This window comes from Castor canadensis, chromosome 11 (genome assembly GCF_047511655.1).
Source record: "Castor canadensis chromosome 11, mCasCan1.hap1v2, whole genome shotgun sequence".
In the NCBI taxonomy this organism is placed as follows: Eukaryota; Metazoa; Chordata; class Mammalia; order Rodentia; family Castoridae; genus Castor; species Castor canadensis.
The window spans coordinates 116,163,486-116,169,756 of NC_133396.1; the positions used below are offsets into that span (position 1 = coordinate 116,163,486).

Consider the following 6,271-nt stretch of genomic DNA (forward strand, 5'->3'; position numbering starts at 1 on the left):
GTTTATCTGCATTTTTTTTCTTTTTCCATTTTAAGTCTTATTGTTCCATATATTTGGTATAGTATTTGAATGATATTCAATTGTTAAAATTATGAAGTTCTTACAAAAGTAAAATAAGCCCTTTGGAAAGCTCAGCTATCAGTTGAATAATAAAGTCATCCAATAGTTGGAATACATATTTATTTCCCCAAAAGAATCATGCTGTTGGAAATAAATTTTCAGTGGGCATGACTTGTGGCTGAGAGTGGGAGCAGGGGGAATTGTATTTTTGGATACAGCTGTTTGGCAATACCTTTGTTGAGAAAACAAGGATAGAAAAGAAGACACTGTGTGCCAGGAAGTCCAGGAAAGAAGGGAGAGGCTGGAATCAGACATACTATTCTGTTGCTATAATTTTGTCTAACCTGAAGTACAACACCATCTATTGGAATGAAGTCCCAGTTATTCTTCTGTCTTTTATATTATTTTAATTGACAAAATCACAACATTAGCAATTGTAAATGTTGGGTATGTTAAACTCTTCAACTATCAGCATACTGTTATTGTTACTTTAGACTGTTTCTCTTACAGATAAATTCTTAGCATCGACAGTCATTATTCACCCTGGCAATTTCCTGACCTTCTTTAGGGCACAGACCAAATCATTAATCCAGGCTGAGTGGCCCTCTATACCACTGTGCTCTTGTCATTCTGAATATCTAAAGTAACTAGGTACACCTTTCCATCTGCTGTCACCAAACAGCCCTGATCTATGGAGGACGAACCTCTGGCCTTGTTACTAAATCTTATTCAAGGCATCCCACACTGAAAACCAGTTGGGATTTGAATATAGTGGGGTAAATTGAGTTTGGTAGAGGGTACAGAGAAATGAAACACAGAGGTAGAGGACTTCAGTGCGTGGACTAGAAATACTAAGTTGGAGTCTCACTTGAATATTGGACAGTAGCTAGAGACTAGATTGTGGAAGACCCTCAACATGGGGTTAGGGAGTTAATTCTTTGCTTTTGGGTCAATGGGGAACTCTTGAAGCTTTTGGAACATGATGTGACCAGTGCTCTGTGGTAGGACTGTCCAAGATGAATTAGAGAGGCAGAATCAAGGATGTCGCAGGAATTCTACTGAGAGGTATGAAGTTCTGACATATAGTTTGGCCAGTAGGAGTGGAAATAAGAAAGTGGATATTAAAGATGTCATAGAGGTGGAATCAATACACTTCATTCTGGAATGCAGCAGGGGAAGCTAGGTGGGGAAGGGAAGTTATAATACCCAGCAAGGATGTTTCAAGTCTGTTGTACTAGCAAGAAAGTGATGCATTTAATAAAATTAGCAAACACAGGAGACTCAAAGAGGGAAGGAGGTATTTGAATTTCATTTGTAATGTGTCTGAGATGCCTTTGTAATAGCAAGGTAGTGAAGTTTAGTTGTTAGTTGAAAATAAAGATTAGGACACAAAAAGAGAAATTGATTTCATCTACATAAAGAAAGGATGAGGTTAGAGAATTCCACTTCATATACATAGAGGAGAAACTAAATGAGGTTATCAAGAGAGAGAGAATAGAGGGAAGAGATCAGAACCTAAGTCAGATCTTTAGGGAATGTTTACATGGGAGTGTTGACCCAGGAAAATATATCACTGAAGTAGACAGAGACAGAGTGGACAGGTAAGTGAGAAGTAGGGCCTGGAAAACCATGGGAGTCAGGGAAGAAGAGACTTTTAAATAAGAGGAAGTGATCAAAGTTAAGTACTACAAGGAACAGACAATGATTGAGGGGGAGTAAAACCATTAAGATGACTTCTTAAGAAAAAGTGGCAAACATATGAAAAGAAACAGAGTTTTGAAGGGCTAGTGAGTTTAGAAAAGTTGGTCATTTTCCATTGCTAGTAACCAAGACCACACACTATAAAAACAAAGGTTTATTTTGCCTCATGGTTCTGGAGGTCCAGCAATGAGGAGGTCACATCTGATCTTTGTCTTGTTGCTGACAAAGTTCCCAGGCAGTGCAAGGCAAGACATAGTGAAAGAGCTAGTGTATACTTTTTGGGTACTTTCTCTTTTTATAAAGCCACCAGGATTCAGTCATGGGGCTCCACCCTGATGACCTTAGCCAGACCTAGTAACCCCACAAAATCTCCACCTGTAAACAACACAGATAGTCAAGTTTTCACCTCTTAGTGCCTCAAAGTGGAGATTAAACTCCAACATGAATTTCAGAGGGTACAAACCATATTGAAACCAAAGCATTCAGGAAAAAACATCAGGGACAATAAAGAAGCCTGGCTGAGAAAGAAAAGAAATGAGAATTTGAACAGCAGACAGAATTATTTTAAAAAGTGTTATTTGAAGAAGAGAACTGATCATGTTTTTATGATGGTATGAAAGATCCAGTTATGATTGAGAGGAGAGAGACTGTTGGAGCAAGTCTTGGGAATAAGCAGCAGGGGATGGAGACAAAGGCCTGAGTGAGGATGGCTAACTAGGAAAAGAACCAAGAATACATAAATCTCGAAGGAGAAGAATGAGTGAAATTTAAAAGAAGAGTTTAAATGAAAGAGAAGGAAAAGGAAGCAGTTCATGTCAAATATTATCAGTAAGATGTAAGTCTAGGTTAAAGGAAAAGAAGCAGGGGCTAGACATGGTGACTCATGCCTGTGATCCCATCTACCTGGGAGGCAGAGGTAGGAGGATCATAGTCCAAGACAGCCTGGCCAAAAGTGCAAGACCCTGTCTGAAAACAAACTAAAACAAAAAGACTGGAGGTGTGACTCAAATAATAGAGCACCTGCCTAGCAAGCATGAGGCTCTGAGTTTAATCCCCAACACCACCAAAAAGAGAGAGGAAGGGAACTGAAGACAAGTATTGCAGAATGCATTAAAGCTACTATAGAAAATCCGATTTATTATTATTTTACCAAGCATTGCTATAGGGCTTACTATGTACTAAGTACTGCTTGTATAAGTATTTTTACCTATATTATAAATTATATATATCCATATTATAGATATTTAATACTTTCAACAATCCTCAGTGTCTTCCCTTCCATTTTATAAATGGAAAAACTGTGGTACACAGAGGCTAAGAAACTTTTATGTAAAGTTACACAGTCAGGAATCAGCAGCCTCAGCATTATAGTAAGTATTTAGAAACTGCTTTTGCTAAAAAGCACTGACTCCCATTTGGGCCCACAAGGTAACTGAAAGCAGGATAAAAGCTAGGCATCACTGTCTGCATTTTGCATCTGTCTTCTTTGCCTTAAACCTTTGGGTCAGACTCCTGCTTAACTCTGCACTTCGGCCTGTTAATCACTCCAGGAGCATCTATGTGAAAACTACTGGTACTTAACCTATCTCATCCCCCTTCGAGGCTGAAGGCTCAAAGATAAGAGTAACTGAGGCAACTTACTGTCAGCTTTTACAATGTCTGATTTTGACCCCGAAAAAGGTGCTGGGAGTCTCCAGTCCTGTCCTAAACCTGCAGTCAGCTTGGAATCCATGTGCAGCAGAGCCCCATGGTGAGATCACCCCACAAGCAGATAAATCATTTCATGGGAAACCAATCATCCCCTCAAACAATAAGGACTTCTTCTTTGGGCCATCTTACAGAACCAGAACTGAGATAATACCCAGTCAGACCACACTTGAATGCGGCTACTTAATTATCCATCCTCTTTGCCCTTTGTCCCAGGTCTTCTAATATACTAACCTAAAACTCATATCAGTACACTGAAGATGGATTGAATTGCTTGCTTTCCCTCTTCCCAGCATAGTATAGCACAGCATACCTATTTTGAATACATCCTTTCCTGCCTTTTCACCTTTACTTCTGTTTGGGGCAACTGTTGGACCTGACATGTTGGAAACCACAGAGCTGGGCATCTGACCTAGGACTCTGGTTATACCACCCAGACAGTCCTGTTCCAGTCAGGCCCCTCCTCAGTGTGCAAGGTTCCTCTTTATAGTTGGCCACTGGCAGTATCCCCAGAGACAAGTGAATCACATTCCTTCATTAGGAGAGAATTAATTGGTTCATTGTGAAATTCCTTAGCATGTCCTGCAGATCAAAAGTTAAAACACAGAACTTGAACTGTGAAGTTGCCAAGGATTATGGGTGAGTATGGCTTCTGGTATCTCCAGGGGAGATTTTAAGAAATATCATACTTACATCTTGAACAATTTGCTATTATTGTATAGGATGCAAAAGAAAATAGTCCTCATGCTTTCTGTCTGTCTTTGAACAGCCTAGCTTGAATTGGGGAATATACCAATTAAAAAAAAGAGAAATATCATACTCTGGAACCTTTACCAAAAAAGAGCTTCCCAGGTGATTGCAATAGGTAGGTAGAGTTGACAACCACCACACTTAGCAAATCCAGATGAAGTATGAGAGAAGGAAGAAGTCAAAGTTCCTTTGTAAATGATTCCTTCACAGGATAAAAACAGATGAAGGTGGAAGGATGGACTGGGAGGGCAGAAAAGGATGTAGGTGCCACAGACCCAGACTGGGGGATGGCAAACTGAGGAGGGAAAGACCAGTAGAGAAAGTTGTAGGTAACCAGAGATATTCTTGTTTTGTGATAGTTCTTTCCAGTAGTGGTTATACAACAGAAACCCTTTGTCGCTGTTTTTAGAAAGAATTAAACATCTGTCTTCAAAGTGATCACATCCCTACAAAGTCAGACTAACATATCTAAACGCAAAAGCAGACCGTGGACAAAATGCCCAGGACCTGAACGGGAGGAAGCACCCCATCAGGACTTCTCAAACTACGTGTGGGAAAGAGCACATTTTTGCTGGTTTGTTTAATTTCTAGTCTGCTGTGATCTAATATTTTTGTAAAACAGAATAAAAATCAGTCAGGAGGAAATAACTTTAGAAATCCAAATGTTCACAATGTATGAACTCAAATATTTTTTATTTCTAAATTTAGCAGACATAAAATTACTCTGTCAAATTACTGTAATTTTTCTGGTTGCTTTTATTTGCTCTACCTTAATAGCTCATCAGAGTCCAGATCCACTCCATGGTCCACACTTTTAATATCCACGGGAAGTTATTTTTCCTCTACTAGGAAACATTCACAAGTTTTATATCATCTCTATGAAGATCTCTGCATACCTGGAACAGGGTCAGATACATAATTTGTGGGCTCAGTACAAAAAATGAAAGTGCAGGACCCCATTTTCAAAAAGCAGAAGGAAGTTGCACTAGAGGTACTAAAATATGAATCTTGCTCCTTTTTGCACAATCTCTCTTTTGACTTGTCATGACACTATTTATCTACTATTGAAAGTCATTCTAAGAAAAAAATTAAACTTTTAAATTACTAGCATCAATTTTATCATTCATCCTTATATTGTGCAATACCAGTTTTAAATTCTAATAGAAGTATACTTAATCTTGTGCAGAATCACCAAATTACACCTTTCATATTTCATAGCTCAAACATACATGTCTTCCCTTCTTCCCAGACAGTGGAAACAACTGTTTTCGTTTCACTTCTTGACAAGATCATGTTCTATTAACACTCTACCTTTAGCTTGCAGATGATAAGTAAGAAAGTATTGAACTGAAAAGAAAAGGAACCATGGATTACTTTCTCTTTTCCTTTTCTTCTATGTCATCATTTTCACATTAAATGGAGTGCAAGGAAGTCAGGTAAGGACATAATAGAGTTCCCTAGTCATTCATGTTTCTTCGAATGTCATTGCTTTCTTTCTGCATGTGAAGCATTTCTGGCTCAGTGGAAAGCAGCCTCTTATGGCTGACAATGCCTTTGCTCAATCATAAATGTAACACACTGATCTTGTATTTGCTTTGAGTCTTGATGAACTCCTACAAATCTTGAGTACACTGGAATTTTGTGTTCACAAGGCATTGTAAATACTGTATGCAAACAGGATGTCAAGGAACAGCAAACCTGTACAGCAAGTATGTCTCTGTTCACGTCCATGTTCTGCTGTCCCATCAGACTTCACCTACAAAATGCAAGATACCAACCACAAAGGCATTAAGCAAGCCCAGGGTCCTTTTGTGCATGGGGTTGTGTTTCATTTCATAGGTTATTTCACTGCCATAACATTTTGTTAACAGCTTTTTTTAAAATAACATATTATCATCCTCTGTGTTCTGTATAGTCAGCTCTGAACATCCCTTTTGAGAATTTCAGTCATATTTCCTTGGTCCTTGTTTCACTTTGATCTTGTACCTTGCCTTATTCTAGCAGGTCCTTCATACCCCTGTCATGGTCAGATTTCAACACATTTTTTCATATA

General features: G+C 38.7%; 1 pseudogene; it reads left to right on the plus strand.

The window, feature by feature from the left end:
* Positions 1 to 4,157: 4,157 nt before the first annotated feature.
* Positions 4,158 to 4,263, plus strand: LOC141414434 (small nucleolar RNA SNORA31; annotated as a pseudogene).
* Positions 4,264 to 6,271: the final 2,008 nt, after the last annotated feature.